General features: G+C 46.9%; 1 protein-coding gene and 1 pseudogene across 2 annotated transcripts in view; both read left to right on the top strand.

Annotated features, from left to right (window-relative positions):
* LOC142467986 (cytochrome P450 2D10 pseudogene) overlaps positions 1–17,397 on the top strand; it is a 71,693-nt pseudogene extending 54,296 nt beyond the window's left edge.
* Positions 1–21,909, top strand: part of LOC142467264 (carbonic anhydrase 9-like) — a 255,159-nt gene that overhangs the window by 71,431 nt on the left and 161,819 nt on the right. The gene's annotated exons all lie outside the window — the stretch shown is intronic.

Below are 21,909 nucleotides of genomic sequence, written 5' to 3'. Positions count from 1 at the left end.
AGTGAGGTGCATACTATACTGACACCAGCACTGTAAGTGAGGCGCATACTATACCGACACCAGCGCTGTAAGTGAGGCACATACTATACCGACACCAGCGCTGTAAGTGAGGCGCATACTATACTGACACCAGCACTGTAAGTGAGGCGCATACTATACTGACACCAGCACAGTAAGTGAGGCGCATACTATACCGACACCAGCGCTGTAAGTGAGGCGCATACTATACTGACACCAGCGCTGTAAGTGAGGTGCATACTATACTGACACCAGCACTGTAAGTGAGGCGCATACTATACCGACACCAGCGCTGTAAGTGAGGCACATACTATACCGACACCAGCGCTGTAAGTGAGGCACATACTATACTGACACCAGCGCTGTAAGTGAGGCGCATACTATACTGACACCAGCGCTGTAAGTGAGGCGCTTACTATACTGACCACAGCACTGTAAGTGAGGCACATACTATACTGACACCAGCACTGTAAGTGAGGCGCATACTATACCGACACCAGCACTGTAAGTGAGGCGCATACTATACTGACACCAGCGCTGTAAGTGAGGCACATACTATATTGACACCAGCACTGTAAGTGAGGCACATACTATACTGACACCAGCACTGTAAGTGAGGCACATACTATACTGACACCAGCACTGTAAGTGAGGCGCATACTATACTGACACCAGCGCCGTAAGTGAGGCACATACTATACTGACACCAGCGCTGTAAGTGAGGCGCATACTATACTGACACCAGCGCTGTAAGTGAGGCACATACTATACTGACACCAGCGCTGTAAGTGAGGCGCATACTATACTGACACCAGCACTGTAAGTGAGGCGCATACTATACTGACACCAGCGCTGTAAGTGAGGCGCATACTATACTGACACCAGCGCTGTAAGTGAGGCACATACTATACCGACACCAGCGCTGTAAGTGAGGTGCATACTATACTGACACCAGCACTGTAAGTGAGGCGCATACTATACCGACACCAGCACCGTAAGTGAGGCACATACTATACTGACACCAGCGCTGTAAGTGAGGCGCATACTATACTGACACCAGCGCTGTAAGTGAGGCACATACTATACCGACACCAGCGCTGTAAGTGAGGTGCATACTATACTGACACCAGCACTGTAAGTGAGGCGCATACTATACCGACACCAGCACCGTAAGTGAGGCACATACTATACTGACACCAGCGCTGTAAGTGAGGCGCATACTATACTGACACCAGCGCTGTAAGTGAGGCGCATATTATACTGACACCAGCGCCGTAAGTTAGGCGCATACTATACTGACACCAGCGCTGTAAGTGAGGCGCATACTATACTGACACCAGCGCTGTAAGTTAGGCGCATATTATACTGACACCAGCACCGTAAGTTAGGCGCATATTATACTGACACCAGCGCTGTAAGTGAGGCGCATACTATACTGACACCAGCGCTGTAAGTGAGGCGCATACTATACTGACACCAGCGCCGTAAGTTAGGCGCATATTATACTGACACCAGCGCCGTAAGTTAGGCGCATACTATACTGACACCAGCTCCGTAAGTTAGGCGCATACTATACTGACACCAGCGCTGTAAGTGAGGCGCATACTATACTGACACCAGCGCTGTAAGTGAGGCACATACTATACTGACACCAGCACTGTAAGTGAGGCGCATACTATACCGACACCAGCTCCGTAAGTTAGGCGCATACTATACTGACACCAGCGCCGTAAGTGAGGCGCATACTATACTGACACCAGCACTGTAAGTGAGGCGCATACTATACCGACACCAGCACTGTAAGTGAGGCACATACTATACTGACACCAGCACTGTAAGTGAGGTGCATACTATACTGACACCAGCGCTGTAAGTGAGGCGCATACTATACTGACACCAGCGCTGTAAGTGAGGCGCATACTATACTGACACCAGCGCTGTAAGTGAGGCACATACTATACTGACACCAGCACTGTAAGTGAGGCGCATACTATACCGACACCAGCACTGTAAGTGAGGCGCATACTATACTGACACCAGCGCTGTAAGTGAGGCACATACTATACTGACACCAGCACTGTAAGTGAGGCACATACTATACCGACACCAGCACTGTAAGTGAGGCACATACTATACTGACACCAGCGCCGTAAGTGAGGCACATACTATACTGACACCAGCACCGTAAGTGAGGCACATACTATACCGACACCAGCGCTGTAAGTGAGGCACATACTATACCGACACCAGCGCTGTAAGTGAGGCACATACTATACCGACACCAGCGCTGTAAGTGAGGCACATACTATACTGTCACCAGCGCTGTAAGTGAGGCACATACTATACTGACACCAGCGCTGTAAGTGAGGCGCATACTATACCGACACCAGCGCTGTAAGTGAGGCGCATACTATACTGACACCAGCGCTGTAAGTGAGGCGCATACTATACTGACACCAGCAATGTAAGTGAGGCGCATACTATACTGACACCAGCACTGTAAGTGAGGTGCATACTATACTGACACCAGCGCTGTAAGTGAGGCACATACTATACTGACACCAGCACTGTAAGTGAGGCACATACTATACCGACACCAGCACTGTAAGTGAGGCACATACTATACTGACACCAGCGCCGTAAGTGAGGCACATACTATACTGACACCAGCACCGTAAGTGAGGCACATACTATACCGACACCAGCACTGTAAGTGAGGCACATACTATACCGACACCAGCGCTGTAAGTGAGGCACATACTATACTGTCACCAGCGCTGTAAGTGAGGCACATACTATACTGACACCAGCGCTGTAAGTGAGGCGCATACTATACCGACACCAGCGCTGTAAGTGAGGCGCATACTATACTGACACCAGCGCTGTAAGTGAGGCGCATACTATACTGACACCAGCAATGTAAGTGAGGCGCATACTATACTGACACCAGCACTGTAAGTGAGGCGCATACTATACTGACACCAGCGCTGTAAGTGAGGCACATACTATACCGACACCAGCGCTGTAAGTGAGGCACATACTATACCGACACCAGCGCTGTAAGTGAGGCGCATACTATACTGACACCAGCGCTGTAAGTGAGGCGCATACTATACTGACACCAGCGCTGTAAGTGAGGCGCATACTATACCGACACCAGCACTGTAAGTGAGGCACATACTATACCGACACCAGCACTGTAAGTGAGGCGCATACTATACCGACACCAGCGCCTTAAGTGAGGCACATACTATACTGACACCAGCACTGTAAGTGAGGCACATACTATACCGACACCAGCGCTGTAAGTGAGGCGCATACTATACTGACACCAGCGCCGTAAGTGAGGTGCATACTATACTGACACCAGCGCTGTAAGTGAGGCGCATACTATACTGACACCAGCACTGTAAGTGAGGCACATACTATACTGACACCAGCACTGTAAGTGAGGCACATACTATACTGACACCAGCGCTGTAAGTGAGGCGCATACTATACTGACACCAGCGCTGTAAGTGAGGCGCATACTATACTGACACCAGCACTGTAAGTGAGGCGCATACTATACTGACACCAGCACTGTAAGTGAGGCACATACTATACTGACACCAGCACTGTAAGTGAGGCACATACTATACTGACACCAGCACTGTAAGTGAGGCACATACTATACCGACACCAGCACTGTAAGTGAGGCGCATAGTATACTGACACCAGCACTGTAAGTGAGGCGCATACTATACTGACACCAGCGCTGTAAGTGAGGCGCATACTATACCGACACCAGCACTGTAAGTGAGGCGCATACTATACCGACACCAGCGCCGTAAGTGAGGTGCATACTATACTGACACAAGCGCTGTAAGTGAGGCGCATACTATACTGACACCAGCGCTGTAAGTGAGGCGCATACTATACTGACACCAGCACTGTAAGTGAGGCACATACTATACCGACACCAGCACCGTAAGTGAGGCGCATACTATACTGACACCAGCGCTGTAAGTGAGGCGCATACTATACTGACACCAGCACTGTAAGTGAGGCGCATACTATACTGACACCAGCGCTGTAAGTGAGGCGCATACTATACTGACACCAGCACTGTAAGTGAGGCGCATACTATACTGACACCAGCGCTGTAAGTGAGGCGCATACTATACTGACACCAGCACTGTAAGTGAGGCACATACTATACCAACACCAGCACCGTAAGTGAGGCGCATACTATACTGACACCAGCGCTGTAAGTGAGGCGCATACTATACTGACACCAGCACTGTAAGTGAGGCGCATACTATACTGACACCAGCGCTGTAAGTGAGGCGCATACTATACTGACACCAGCACTGTAAGTGAGGCGCATACTATACTGACACCAGCGCTGTAAGTGAGGCGCATACTATACCGACACCAGCGCTGTAAGTGAGGCGCATACTATACTGACACCAGCGCTGTAAGTGAGGCGCATACTATACTGACACCAGCGCTGTAAGTGAGGCGCATACTATACCGACACCAGCGCTGTAAGTGAGGCGCATACTATACTGACACCAGCGCTGTAAGTGAGGCGCATACTATACTGACACCAGCGCTGTAAGTGAGGCGCATACTATACTGACACCAGCACCGTAAGTGAGGCGCATACTATACTGACACCAGCACCGTAAGTGAGGCGCATACTATACCGACACCAGCGCCGTAAGTGAGGTGCATACTATACTGACACCAGCGCTGTAAGTGAGGCGCATACTATACTGACACCAGCACCGTAAGTGAGGCGCATACTATACCGACACCAGCGCCGTAAGTGAGGTGCATACTATACTGACACCAGCGCTGTAAGTGAGGCGCATACTATACTGACACCAGCGCTGTAAGTGAGGCGCATACTATACTGACACAAGCGCCGTAAGTGAGGCGCATACTATACTGACACCAGCGCTGTAAGTGAAGCGCATACTATACCGACACCTGCGCCGTAAGTGAGGCACATACTATACTGACACCAGCGCTGTAAGTGAGGCACCTACTATACTGACACCAGCACTGTAAGTGAGGCGCATACTATACTGACACCAGCACTGTAAGTGAGGCACATACTATACTGACACCAGCACTGTAAGTGAGGCACATACTATACTGACACCAGCACTGTAAGTGAGGCACATACTATACTGACACCAGCGCTGTAAGTGAGGCGCATACTATACCGACACCAGCACTGTAAGTGAGGCGCATACTATACCGACACCAGCGCTGTAAGTGAGGCGCATACTATACTGACACCAGCGCTGTAAGTGAGGCGCATACTATACCGACACCAGCGCTGTAAGTGAGGCGCATACTATACCGACACCAGCACTGTAAGTGAGGCGCATACTATACTGACACCAGCGCTGTAAGTGAGGCGCATACTATACCTACACCAGCGCTGTAAGTGAGGCGCATACTATACCGACACCAGCACTGTAAGTGAGGCACATACTATACTGACACCAGCACTGTAAGTGAGGCACATACTATACCGACACCAGCACTGTAAGTGAGGCACATACTATACTGACACCAGCACTGTAAGTGAGGCGCATACTATACCGACACCAGCACTGTAAGTGAGGCGCATACTATACTGACACCAGCACTGTAAGTGAGGCGCATACTATACTGACACCAGCACTGTAAGTGAGGCGCATACTATACTGACACCAGCGCCGTAAGTTAGGCGCATACTATACTGACACCAGCTCCGTAAGTTAGGCGCATACTATACTGACACCAGCGCTGTAAGTGAGGCGCATACTATACTGACACCAGCGCTGTAAGTGAGGCACATACTATACTGACACCAGCACTGTAAGTGAGGCGCATACTATACCGACACCAGCTCCGTAAGTTAGGCGCATACTATACTGACACCAGCGCCGTAAGTGAGGCGCATACTATACTGACACCAGCACTGTAAGTGAGGCGCATACTATACCGACACCAGCACTGTAAGTGAGGCACATACTATACTGACACCAGCACTGTAAGTGAGGTGCATACTATACTGACACCAGCGCTGTAAGTGAGGCGCATACTATACTGACACCAGCGCTGTAAGTGAGGCGCATACTATACTGACACCAGCGCTGTAAGTGAGGCACATACTATACTGACACCAGCACTGTAAGTGAGGCGCATACTATACCGACACCAGCACTGTAAGTGAGGCGCATACTATACTGACACCAGCGCTGTAAGTGAGGCACATACTATACTGACACCAGCAATGTAAGTGAGGCACATACTATACCGACACCAGCACTGTAAGTGAGGCACATACTATACTGACACCAGCGCCGTAAGTGAGGCACATACTATACTGACACCAGCACCGTAAGTGAGGCACATACTATACCGACACCAGCGCTGTAAGTGAGGCACATACTATACCGACACCAGCGCTGTAAGTGAGGCACATACTATACCGACACCAGCGCTGTAAGTGAGGCACATACTATACTGTCACCAGCGCTGTAAGTGAGGCACATACTATACTGACACCAGCGCTGTAAGTGAGGCGCATACTATACCGACACCAGCGCTGTAAGTGAGGCGCATACTATACTGACACCAGCGCTGTAAGTGAGGCGCATACTATACTGACACCAGCAATGTAAGTGAGGCGCATACTATACTGACACCAGCACTGTAAGTGAGGCGCATACTATACTGACACCAGCGCTGTAAGTGAGGCACATACTATACTGACACCAGCACTGTAAGTGAGGCACATACTATACCGACACCAGCACTGTAAGTGAGGCACATACTATACTGACACCAGCGCCGTAAGTGAGGCACATACTATACTGACACCAGCACCGTAAGTGAGGCACATACTATACCGACACCAGCACTGTAAGTGAGGCACATACTATACCGACACCAGCGCTGTAAGTGAGGCACATACTATACTGTCACCAGCGCTGTAAGTGAGGCACATACTATACTGACACCAGCGCTGTAAGTGAGGCGCATACTATACCGACACCAGCGCTGTAAGTGAGGCGCATACTATACTGACACCAGCGCTGTAAGTGAGGCGCATACTATACTGACACCAGCAATGTAAGTGAGGCGCATACTATACTGACACCAGCACTGTAAGTGAGGCGCATACTATACTGACACCAGCGCTGTAAGTGAGGCACATACTATACCGACACCAGCGCTGTAAGTGAGGCACATACTATACCGACACCAGCGCTGTAAGTGAGGCGCATACTATACTGACACCAGCGCTGTAAGTGAGGCGCATACTATACTGACACCAGCGCTGTAAGTGAGGCGCATACTATACCGACACCAGCACTGTAAGTGAGGCACATACTATACCGACACCAGCACTGTAAGTGAGGCGCATACTATACCGACACCAGCGCCTTAAGTGAGGCACATACTATACTGACACCAGCACTGTAAGTGAGGCACATACTATACCGACACCAGCGCTGTAAGTGAGGCGCATACTATACTGACACCAGCGCCGTAAGTGAGGTGCATACTATACTGACACCAGCGCTGTAAGTGAGGCGCATACTATACTGACACCAGCACTGTAAGTGAGGCACATACTATACTGACACCAGCACTGTAAGTGAGGCACATACTATACTGACACCAGCGCTGTAAGTGAGGCGCATACTATACTGACACCAGCGCTGTAAGTGAGGCGCATACTATACTGACACCAGCACTGTAAGTGAGGCGCATACTATACTGACACCAGCACTGTAAGTGAGGCACATACTATACTGACACCAGCACTGTAAGTGAGGCACATACTATACTGACACCAGCACTGTAAGTGAGGCACATACTATACCGACACCAGCACTGTAAGTGAGGCGCATAGTATACTGACACCAGCACTGTAAGTGAGGCGCATACTATACTGACACCAGCGCTGTAAGTGAGGCGCATACTATACCGACACCAGCACTGTAAGTGAGGCGCATACTATACCGACACCAGCGCCGTAAGTGAGGTGCATACTATACTGACACAAGCGCTGTAAGTGAGGCGCATACTATACTGACACCAGCGCTGTAAGTGAGGCGCATACTATACTGACACCAGCACTGTAAGTGAGGCACATACTATACCGACACCAGCACCGTAAGTGAGGCGCATACTATACTGACACCAGCGCTGTAAGTGAGGCGCATACTATACTGACACCAGCACTGTAAGTGAGGCGCATACTATACTGACACCAGCGCTGTAAGTGAGGCGCATACTATACTGACACCAGCACTGTAAGTGAGGCGCATACTATACTGACACCAGCGCTGTAAGTGAGGCGCATACTATACTGACACCAGCACTGTAAGTGAGGCACATACTATACCAACACCAGCACCGTAAGTGAGGCGCATACTATACTGACACCAGCGCTGTAAGTGAGGCGCATACTATACTGACACCAGCACTGTAAGTGAGGCGCATACTATACTGACACCAGCGCTGTAAGTGAGGCGCATACTATACTGACACCAGCACTGTAAGTGAGGCGCATACTATACTGACACCAGCGCTGTAAGTGAGGCGCATACTATACCGACACCAGCGCTGTAAGTGAGGCGCATACTATACTGACACCAGCGCTGTAAGTGAGGCGCATACTATACTGACACCAGCGCTGTAAGTGAGGCGCATACTATACCGACACCAGCGCTGTAAGTGAGGCGCATACTATACTGACACCAGCGCTGTAAGTGAGGCGCATACTATACTGACACCAGCGCTGTAAGTGAGGCGCATACTATACTGACACCAGCACCGTAAGTGAGGCGCATACTATACTGACACCAGCACTGTAAGTGAGGCGCATACTATACTGACACCAGCGCTGTAAGTGAGGCGCATACTATACTGACACCAGCACCGTAAGTGAGGCGCATACTATACCGACACCAGCGCCGTAAGTGAGGTGCATACTATACTGACACCAGCGCTGTAAGTGAGGCGCATACTATACTGACACCAGCGCTGTAAGTGAGGCGCATACTATACTGACACAAGCGCCGTAAGTGAGGCGCATACTATACTGACACCAGCGCTGTAAGTGAAGCGCATACTATACCGACACCTGCGCCGTAAGTGAGGCACATACTATACTGACACCAGCGCTGTAAGTGAGGCACCTACTATACTGACACCAGCACTGTAAGTGAGGCGCATACTATACTGACACCAGCACTGTAAGTGAGGCACATACTATACTGACACCAGCACTGTAAGTGAGGCACATACTATACTGACACCAGCACTGTAAGTGAGGCACATACTATACTGACACCAGCGCTGTAAGTGAGGCGCATATTATACCGACACCAGCACTGTAAGTGAGGCGCATACTATACCGACACCAGCGCTGTAAGTGAGGCGCATACTATACTGACACCAGCGCTGTAAGTGAGGCGCATACTATACCGACACCAGCGCTGTAAGTGAGGCGCATACTATACCGACACCAGCACTGTAAGTGAGGCGCATACTATACTGACACCAGCGCTGTAAGTGAGGCGCATACTATACCTACACCAGCGCTGTAAGTGAGGCGCATACTATACCGACACCAGCACTGTAAGTGAGGCACATACTATACTGACACCAGCACTGTAAGTGAGGCACATACTATACCGACACCAGCACTGTAAGTGAGGCACATACTATACTGACACCAGCACTGTAAGTGAGGCGCATACTATACCGACACCAGCACTGTAAGTGAGGCGCATACTATACTGACACCAGCACTGTAAGTGAGGCGCATACTATACTGACACCAGCACTGTAAGTGAGGCGCATACTATACTGACACCAGCGCTGTAAGTGAGGCACATACTATACTGACACCAGCACTGTAAGTGAGGCGCATACTATACTGACACCAGCGCTGTAAGTGAGGCACATACTATACTGACACCAGCACTGTAAGTGAGGCGCATACTATACTGACACCAGCGCTGTAAGTGAGGCGCATACTATACTGACACTAGCGCTGTAAGTGAGGCGCATACTATACTGACACCAGCGCTGTAAGTGAGGCGCATACTATACTGACACCAGCGCTGTAAGTGAGGCGCATACTATACTGACACCAGCGCTGTAAGTGAGGCGCGATCTATACTGACACCAGCGCCGTAAGTGAGGCGCATACTATACTGACACCAGCACTGTAAGTGAGGCGCATACTATACTGACACCAGCACTGTAAGTGAGGCGCATACTATACTGACACCAGCGATGTAAGTGAGGCACATACTATACCGACACCAGCTCCGTAAGTATAGCGCATACTATACTGACACCAGCACTGTAAGTGAGGCGCATACTATACTGACACCAGCACTGTAAGTGAGGCGCATACTATACTGACACCAGCACTGTAAGTGAGGCGCATACTATACTGACACCAGCACTGTAAGTGAGGCGCATACTATACTGACACCAGCACTGTAAGTGAGGCACATACTATACTGACACCAGCACTGTAAGTGAGGCGCATACTATACTGACACCAGCACTGTAAGTGAGGCACATACTATACTGACACCAGCACTGTAAGTGAGGCACATACTATACCGACACCAGCGCCGTAAGTGAGGCGCATACTATACTGACACCAGCACTGTAAGTGAGGCGCATACTATACTGACACCAGCGCTGTAAGTGAGGCGCATACTATACTGACACCAGCACTGTAAGTGAGGCGCATACTATACCGACACCAGCTCCGTAAGTTAGGCGCATACTATACTGACACCAGCGCCGTAAGTGAGGCGCATACTATACCGACACCAGCGCTGTAAGTGAGGCACATACTATACCGACACCAGCGCTGTAAGTGAGGCACATACTATACCGACACCAGCGCTGTAAGTGAGGCACATACTATACTGACACCAGCACTGTAAGTGAGGCACATACTATACTGACACCAGCGCTGTAAGTGAGGCACATACTATACCGACACCAGCACTGTAAGTGAGGCGCATACTATACTGACACCAGCACCGTAAGTGAGGCACATACTATACTGTCACCAGCGCTGTAAGTGAGGCACATACTATACTGACACCAGCGCTGTAAGTGAGGCGCATACTATACTGACACCAGCGCTGTAAGTGAGGCACATACTATACTGTCACCAGCGCTGTAAGTGAGGCACATACTATACTGACACCAGCGCTGTAAGTGAGGCGCATACTATACCGACAGCAGCTCCGTAAGTGAGGCGCATACTATACTGACACCAGCGCTGTAAGTGAGGCGCATACTATACTGACACCAGCACCGTAAGTGAGGCGCATACTATACCGACACCAGCGCCGTAAGTAAGGCGCATACTATACTGACACCAGCGCTGTAAGTGAGGCGCATACTATACTGACACCAGCGCCGTAAGTAAGGCGCATACTATACCGACACCAGCGCCGTAAGTGAGGCACATACTATACCGACACCAGCACTGTAAGTGAGGCACATACTATACTGACACCAGCACTGTAAGTGAGGCGCATACTATACTGACACCAGCGCTGTAAGTGAGGCGCATACTATACCGACACCAGCACTGTAAGTGAGGCGCATACTATACTGACACCAGCACTGTAAGTGAGGCGCATACTATACTGACACCAGCACTGTAAGTGAGGCGCATACTATACTGACACCAGCGCTGTAAGTGAGGCACATACTATACTGACACCAGCACTGTAAGTGAGGCGCATACTATACTGACACCAGCGCTGTAAGTGAGGCACATACTATACTGACACCAGCACTGTAAGTGAGGCGCATACTATACTGACACCAGCGCTGTAAGTGAGGCACATACTATACCGACACCAGCGCTGTAAGTGAGGCGCATACTATACTGACACTAGCGCTGTAAGTGAGGCGCATACTATACTGACACCAGCGCCGTAAGTGAGGCGCATACTATACTGACACCAGCGCCGTAAGTGAGGCACATACTATACCGACACCAGCACTGTAAGTGAGGCACATACTATACTGACACCAGCACTGTAAGTGAGGCGCATACTATACCGACACCAGCACTGTAAGTGAGGCGCATACTATACTGACACCAGCACTGTAAGTGAGGCGCATACTATACTGACACCAGCACTGTAAGTGAGGCGCATACTATACTGACACCAGCGCTGTAAGTGAGGCACATACTATACTGACACCAGCACTGTAAGTGAGGCGCATACTATACTGACACCAGCGCTGTAAGTGAGGCACATACTATACTGACACCAGCACTGTAAGTGAGGCGCATACTATACTGACACCAGCGCTGTAAGTGAGGCGCATACTATACTGACACTAGCGCTGTAAGTGAGGCGCATACTATACTGACACCAGCGCCGTAAGTAAGGCGCATACTATACCGACACCAGCACTGTAAGTGAGGCACATACTATACCGACACCAGCACTGTAAGTGAGGCACATACTATACTGACACCAGCACTGTAAGTGAGGCGCATACTATACCGACACCAGCACTGTAAGTGAGGCGCATACTATACTGACACCAGCACTGTAAGTGAGGCGCATACTATACTGACACCAGCACTGTAAGTGAGGCGCATACTATACTGACACCAGCGCTGTAAGTGAGGCACATACTATACTGACACCAGCACTGTAAGTGAGGCGCATACTATACTGACACCAGCGCTGTAAGTGAGGCACATACTATACTGACACCAGCACTGTAAGTGAGGCGCATACTATACTGACACCAGCGCTGTAAGTGAGGCGCATACTATACTGACACCAGCGCTGTAAGTGAGGCGCATACTATACTGACACCAGCGCTGTAAGTGAGGCGCATACTATACTGACACCAGCGCTGTAAGTGAGGCGCGTACTATACTGACACCAGCGCCGTAAGTGAGGCGCATACTATACTGACACCAGCACTGTAAGTGAGGCGCATACTATACTGACACCAGCACTGTAAGTGAGGCGCATACTATACTGACACCAGCGCTGTAAGTGAGGCACATACTATACCGACACCAGCTCCGTAAGTTAGGCGCATACTATACTGACACCAGCACTGTAAGTGAGGCGCATACTATACTGACACCAGCACTGTAAGTGAGGCGCATACTATACTGACACCAGCACTGTAAGTGAGGCACATACTATACTGACACCAGCACTGTAAGTGAGGCGCATACTATACTGACACCAGCACTGTAAGTGAGGCACATACTATACTGACACCAGCACTGTAAGTGAGGCACATACTATACCGACACCAGCGCCGTAAGTGAGGCGCATACTATACTGACACCAGCACTGTAAGTGAGGCGCATACTATACCGACACCAGCTCCGTAAGTTAGGCGCATACTATACTGACACCAGCGCCGTAAGTGAGGCGCATACTATACCGACACCAGCGCTGTAAGTGAGGCACATACTATACCGACACCAGCGCTGTAAGTGAGGCACATACTATACCGACACCAGCGCTGTAAGTGAGGCACATACTATACTGACACCAGCACTGTAAGTGAGGCACATACTATACTGACACCAGCGCTGTAAGTGAGGCACATACTATACCGACACCAGCGCTGTAAGTAAGGCGCATACTATACCGACACCAGCGCCGTAAGTGAGGCACATACTATACCGACACCAGCACTGTAAGTGAGGCACATACTATACTGACACCAGCACTGTAAGTGAGGCGCATACTATACTGACACCAGCGCTGTAAGTGAGGCACATACTATACTGACACCAGCACTGTAAGTGAGGCGCATACTATACTGACACCAGCGCTGTAAGTGAGGCACATACTATACTGACACCAGCACTGTAAGTGAGGCGCATACTATACTGACACCAGCGCTGTAAGTGAGGCGCATACTATACTGACACTAGCGCTGTAAGTGAGGCGCATACTATACTGACACCAGCGCCGTAAGTGAGGCGCATACTATACTGACACCAGCGCCGTAAGTGAGGCACATACTATACCGACACCAGCACTGTAAGTGAGGCACATACTATACTGACACCAGCACTGTAAGTGAGGCGCATACTATACCGACACCAGCACTGTAAGTGAGGCGCATACTATACTGACACCAGCACTGTAAGTGAGGCGCATACTATACTGACACCAGCACTGTAAGTGAGGCGCATACTATACTGACACCAGCGCTGTAAGTGAGGCACATACTATACTGACACCAGCACTGTAAGTGAGGCGCATACTATACTGACACCAGCGCTGTAAGTGAGGCACATACTATACTGACACCAGCACTGTAAGTGAGGCGCATACTATACTGACACCAGCGCTGTAAGTGAGGCGCATACTATACTGACACTAGCGCTGTAAGTGAGGCGCATACTATACTGACACCAGCGCCGTAAGTAAGGCGCATACTATACCGACACCAGCACTGTAAGTGAGGCACATACTATACCGACACCAGCACTGTAAGTGAGGCACATACTATACTGACACCAGCACTGTAAGTGAGGCGCATACTATACCGACACCAGCACTGTAAGTGAGGCGCATACTATACTGACACCAGCACTGTAAGTGAGGCGCATACTATACTGACACCAGCACTGTAAGTGAGGCGCATACTATACTGACACCAGCGCTGTAAGTGAGGCACATACTATACTGACACCAGCACTGTAAGTGAGGCGCATACTATACTGACACCAGCGCTGTAAGTGAGGCACATACTATACTGACACCAGCACTGTAAGTGAGGCGCATACTATACTGACACCAGCGCTGTAAGTGAGGCGCATACTATACTGACACCAGCGCTGTAAGTGAGGCGCATACTATACTGACACCAGCGCTGTAAGTGAGGCGCATACTATACTGACACCAGCGCTGTAAGTGAGGCGCGTACTATACTGACACCAGCGCCGTAAGTGAGGCGCATACTATACTGACACCAGCACTGTAAGTGAGGCGCATACTATACTGACACCAGCACTGTAAGTGAGGCGCATACTATACTGACACCAGCGCTGTAAGTGAGGCACATACTATACCGACACCAGCTCCGTAAGTTAGGCGCATACTATACTGACACCAGCACTGTAAGTGAGGCGCATACTATACTGACACCAGCACTGTAAGTGAGGCGCATACTATACTGACACCAGCACTGTAAGTGAGGCACATACTATACTGACACCAGCACTGTAAGTGAGGCGCATACTATACTGACACCAGCACTGTAAGTGAGGCACATACTATACTGACACCAGCACTGTAAGTGAGGCACATACTATACCGACACCAGCGCCGTAAGTGAGGCGCATACTATACTGACACCAGCACTGTAAGTGAGGCGCATACTATACTGACACCAGCACTGTAAGTGAGGCGCATACTATACCGACACCAGCTCCGTAAGTTAGGCGCATACTATACTGACACCAGCGCCGTAAGTGAGGCGCATACTATACCGACACCAGCGCTGTAAGTGAGGCACATACTATACCGACACCAGCGCTGTAAGTGAGGCACATACTATACCGACACCAGCGCTGTAAGTGAGGCACATACTATACTGACACCAGCACTGTAAGTGAGGCACATACTATACTGACACCAGCGCTGTAAGTGAGGCACATACTATACCGACACCAGCACTGTAAGTGAGGCGCATACTATACTGACACCAGCACCGTAAGTGAGGCACATACTATACTGTCACCAGCGCTGTAAGTGAGGCACATACTATACTGACACCAGCGCTGTAAGTGAGGCGCATACTATACTGACACCAGCGCTGTAAGTGAGGCACATACTATACTGTCACCAGCGCTGTAAGTGAGGCACATACTATACCGATACCAGCGCTGTAAGTGAGGCGCATACTATACCGACAGCAGCTCCGTAAGTGAGGCGCATACTATACTGACACCAGCGCTGTAAGTGAGGCGCATACTATACCGACACCAGCGCTGTAAGTGAGGCGCATACTATACCGACAGCAGCTCCGTAAGTGAGGCGCATACTATACTGACACCAGCGCTGTAAGTGAGGCGCATACTATACTGACACCAGCACCGTAAGTGAGGCGCATACTATACCGACACCAGCGCCGTAAGTAAGGCGCATACTATACTGACACCAGCGCTGTAAGTGAGGCGCATACTATACTGACACCAGCGCCGTAAGTAAGGCGCATACTATACCGACACCAGCGCCGTAAGTGAGGTGCATACTATACCGACACCAGCTCCGTAGGTGAGGCACATACTATACCGACACCAGCGCCGTAAGTGGTGCCCTAAATGTGGTGCCCTTTGTGGAGCTCATGCTGCAGGCCGACCTCCAAAGTCTCCATGCCTCCTTTAAATAGACAACCAAACAGTACGGGATGTGTTCAGCCTTCAGTTCTTCTGGCAAAATATGGTGGCGTTGAACGGCTTTGAGGTCATCAAGGAAATTCTGATGACCCAGTCTGAGGATATAGTGGACTGGCCCAGTGTCCCTCTCTTTGATGCTATTGGGCTCACTGGGAATTCAGAAGGTGTCGTGATGGTACATTATGGCAGAGCCTGGAAGGAGCAGAGAAGATTCTCCCCGTCTACACTGGGAATGGGAAAGAAATAGCTGGAGGAGAAAGTGGTCAAGGAAGCCGGGAATCTGTGCTCTGCTCTCCAGTCTGAGCAAGGTCATCCCCTTGACCCGCATTTGATTGCAAATAACGCTGTCTGGCAACCGGTTTGAATATGACGAAGACAAGTTCCACAGACTGCTGCCTCGTTTTGAAGAGGCCTTGAAATCGGAGTCTGGGTTTTTCACACAGGTCGTCAATGCCGTCCCTTTGTTATGTCGGGCGGCCTCAGGTGCTTTTTAAGCCTCAGATGGGTATGCTGGAGTAACTACAAGAGATTATCTCGGAGCATCAGAGAACCCGGGATCTGAACGGCATGAGGAATTCATAGACGCCTTCTGCAGGAGAGGGAGAAGGTCCGAGAAGACAAAGACAGCGGCTTTAATAAGAAGAATCTTCTCTACGCTCCAGTTGATTTGTTTACAGCTGGCACAGAAATTACAACCACAACACTAATATGGGCTCTGCGGTTTATGCTGCTGTATCCAGATGTCCAGAGTAAAGTCCAAGAGGAAATTGACCGAGTGATTGAAAGAGACAGGAAACCTACACTGTGAGACATGCTGAAACGCCCTATTCCAATGAGGTGACCAATGAAACTCAGTGCTACGGGATATTGTACCACTGGCCTTCCCACTTATGTTAACGCATTGTGTAAGCTCCTCTATTTCAATGTGAAACTCGCCAACCCTTTCTCCCCAACTCTGTCTGTGCATGAAATGTCTGTGAATTCACTGTATAACCTGCTCACTTAATGTGACCTTGTATTGTTATAACTCTGACTGTATAACCTGCTCACTTAATGTGACCTTGTATTGTTATAACTCTGACTGTATAACCTGCTCACTTAATGTGACCTTGTAATGTTATAACTCTGACTGTATAACCCTGCTCACTTAATGTAACCTTGTAATGTTATAACTCTGACTGTATAACCTGCTCACTTAATGTAACCTTGTATTGTTATAACTCTGACTGTATAACCCTGCTCACTTAATGTGACCTTGTAATGTTATAACTCTGACTGTATAACCCTGCTCACTTAATGTAACCTTGTAATGTTATAACTCTGACTGTATAACCTGCTCACTTAATGTAACCTTGTATTGTTATAACTCTGACTGTATAACCCTGCTCACTTAATGTGACCTTGTAATGTTATAACTCTGACTGTATAACCTGCTCACTTAATGTAACCTTGTATTGTTATAACTCTGACTGTATAACCTGCTCACTTAATGTAACCTTGTATGGTTATAACTCTGACTGTATAACCTGCTCACTTAATGTGACCTTGTATTGTTATAACTCTGACTGTATAACCTGCTCACTTAATGTAACCGTGTATTGTTATAACTCTGACTGTATAACCCTGCTCACTTAATGTGACCTTGTAATGTTATAACTCTGACTGTATAACCTGCTCACTTAATGTAACCTTGTATTGTTATAACTCTAACTGTATAACCTGCTCACTTAATGTGACCTTGTATTGTTATAACTCTGACTGTATAACCTGCTCACTTAATGTGACCTTGTATTGTTATAACTCTGACTGTATAACCTGCTCACTTAATGTAACCGTGTATTGTTATAACTCTGACTGTATAACCCTGCTCACTTAATGTAACCTTGTAGTGTTATAACTCTCACTGTATAACCTGCTCACTTAATGTAACCTTGTATTGTTATAACTCTGACTGTATAACCCTGCTCACTTAATGTAACCTTGTATTGTTATAACTCTGACTGCATAATCCTGCTCACTTAATGTAACCTTGTATTGTTATAACTCTGACTGTATAACCCTGCTCACTTAATGTGACCTTGTATTGTTATAACTCTGACTGTATAACCCTGCTCACTTAATGTAACCTTGTATTGTTATAACTCTGACTGTATAACCCTGCTCACTTAATGTGACCTTGTATTGTTATAACTCTCACTGTATAACCTGCTCACTTAATGTAGCCTTGTATTGTTATAACGCTGACTGTATAACCCTGCTCACTTAATGTAACCTTGTATTGTTATAACTCTCACTGTATAACCTGCTCACTTAATGTAACCGTGTATTGTTATAACTCTCACTGTATAACCTGCTCACTTAATGTGACCTTGTATTGTTATAACTCTCACTGTATAACCTGCTCACTTAATGTAACCTTGTATTGTTATAACTCTGACTGTATAACCTGCTCACTTAATGTAACCTTGTATTGTTATAACTCTGACTGTATAACCTGCTCACTTAATGTAACCGTGTATTGTTATAACTCTGACTGTATAACCCTGCTCACTTAATGTGACCTTGTATTGTTATAACTCTGACTGTATAACCTGCTCACTTAATGTAACCTTGTATTGTTATAACTCTCACTGTATAACCTGCTCACTTAATGTAACCGTGTATTGTTATAACTCTGACTGTATAACCTGCTCACTTAATGTAACCTTGTATTGTTATAACTCTGACTGTATAACCTGCTCACTTAATGTAACCTTGTATTGTTATAACTCTGACTGTATAACCTGCTCACTTAATGTAACCGTGTATTGTTATAACTCTGACTGTATAACCTGCTCACTTAATGTAACCTTGTATTGTTATAACTCTGACTGCATAACCTGCTCACTTAATGTGACCTTGTATTGTTATAACTCTGACTGTATAACCTGCTCACTTAATGTAACCTTGTATTGTTATAACTCTCACTGTATAACCTGCTCACTTAATGTAACCGTGTATTGTTATAACTCTGACTGCATAACCCTGCTCACTTAATGTAACCTTGTATTGTTATAACTCTGACTGTATAACCCTGCTCACTTAATGTAACCTTGTATTGTTATAACTCTGACTGTATAACCTGCTCACTTAATGTAACCTTGTATTGTTATAACTCTGACTGTATAACCCTGCTCACTTAATGTGACCTTGTAGTGTTATAACTCTGACTGTATAACCTGCTCACTTAATGTAACCTTGTATTGTTATAACTCTCACTGTATAACCCTGCTCACTTAATGTGACCTTGTATTGTTATAACTCTGACTGCATAACCCTGCTCACTTAATATAACCTTGTATTGTTATAACTCTGACTGTATAACCTGCTCACTTAATGTAACCTTGTATTGTTATAACTCTGACTGTATAACCCTGCTCACTTAATGTAACCGTGTATTGTTATAACTCTGACTGCATAACCCTGCTCACTTAATGTGACCTTGTATTGTTATAACTCTGACTGTATAACCCTGCTCACTTAATGTGACCGTGTATTGTTATAACTCTGACTGTATAACCCTGCTCACTTAATGTGACCTTGTATTGTTATAACTCTGACTGCATAACCCTGCTCACTTAATGTAACCTTGTATTGTTATAACTCTGACTGTATAACCCTGCTCACTTAATGTGACCTTGTATTGTTATAACTCTGACTGCATAACCCTGCTCACTTAATGTAACCTTGTATTGTTATAACTCTCACTGTATAACCTGCTCACTTAATGTAACCTTGTATTGTTATAACTCTGACTGTATAACCCTGCTCACTTAATGTAACCTTGTATTGTTATAACTCTGACTGTATAACCTGCTCACTTAATGTAACCGTGTATTGTTATAACTCTGACTGCATAACCCTGCTCACTTAATGTGACCTTGTATTGTTATAACTCTGACTGTATAACCTGCTCACTTAATGTGACCTTGTATTGTTATAACTCTGACTGTATAACCTGCTCACTTAATGTAACCTTGTATTGTTATAACTCTGACTGTATAACCTGCTCACTTAATGTGACCTTGTATTGTTATAACTCTGACTGTATAACCTGCTCACTTAATGTAACCTTGTATTGTTATAACTCTGACTGTATAACCTGCTCACTTAATGTAACCGTGTATTGTTATAACTCTGACTGTATAACCTGCTCACTTAATGTGACCGTGTATTGTTATAACTCTGACTGTATAACCCTGCTCACTTAATGTGACCTTGTATTGTTATAACTCTGACTGCATAACCCTGCTCACTTAATGTAACCTTGTATTGTTATAACTCTGACTGTATAACCCTGCTCACTTAATGTAACCGTGTATTGTTATAACTCTGACTGTATAACCTGCTCACTTAATGTAACCTTGTATTGTTATAACTCTGACTGTATAACCCTGCTCACTTAATGTAACCTTGTATTGTTATAACTCTGACTGTATAACCTGCTCACTTAATGTAACCGTGTATTGTTATAACTCTGACTGCATAACCCTGCTCACTTAATGTGACCTTGTATTGTTATAACTCTGACTGCATAACCCTGCTCACTTAATGTAACCTTGTAGTGTTATAACTCTCACTGTATAACCTGCTCACTTAATGTAACCTTGTATTGTTATAACTCTGACTGTATAACCCTGCTCACTTAATGTAACCATGTATTGTTATAACTCTGACTGCATAACCCTGCTCACTTAATGTAACCTTGTATTGTTATAACTCTGACTGTATAACCTGCTCACTTAATGTAACCTTGTATTGTTATAACTCTGACTGTATAACCTGCTCACTTAATGTAACCTTGTATTGTTATAACTCTCACTGTATAACCTGCTCACTTAATGTAACCTTGTATTGTTATAACTCTGACTGTATAACCCTGCTCACTTAATGTAACCGTGTATTGTTATAACTCTGACTGTATAACCTGCTCACTTAATGTAACCTTGTATTGTTATAACTCTGACTGTATAACCTGCTCACTTAATGTAACCTTGTATTGTTATAACTCTGACTGTATAACCTGCTCACTTAATGTAACCGTGTATTGTTATAACTCTGACTGTATAACCCTGCTCACTTAATGTAACCTTGTATTGTTATAACTCTCACTGTATAACCCTGCTCACTTAATGTAACCTTGTATTGTTATAACTCTGACTGTATAACCCTGCTCACTTAATGTAACCTTGTATTGTTATAACTCTGACTGTATAACCTGCTCACTTAATGTAACCGTGTATTGTTATAACTCTGACTGTATAACCTGCTCACTTAATGTGACCTTGTATTGTTATAACTCTGACTGTATAACCTGCTCACTTAATGTAACCGTGTATTGTTATAACTCTGACTGTATAACCCTGCTCACTTAATGTGACCTTGTAATGTTATAACTCTGA

Source organism: Ascaphus truei, chromosome 1, assembly GCF_040206685.1.
Source record: "Ascaphus truei isolate aAscTru1 chromosome 1, aAscTru1.hap1, whole genome shotgun sequence".
Lineage (NCBI taxonomy): Eukaryota > Metazoa > Chordata > Amphibia > Anura > Ascaphidae > Ascaphus > Ascaphus truei.
The sequence above is the reverse complement of the archived record's forward strand: the minus strand, read 5'-3'. Positions and strand labels throughout refer to the sequence as shown.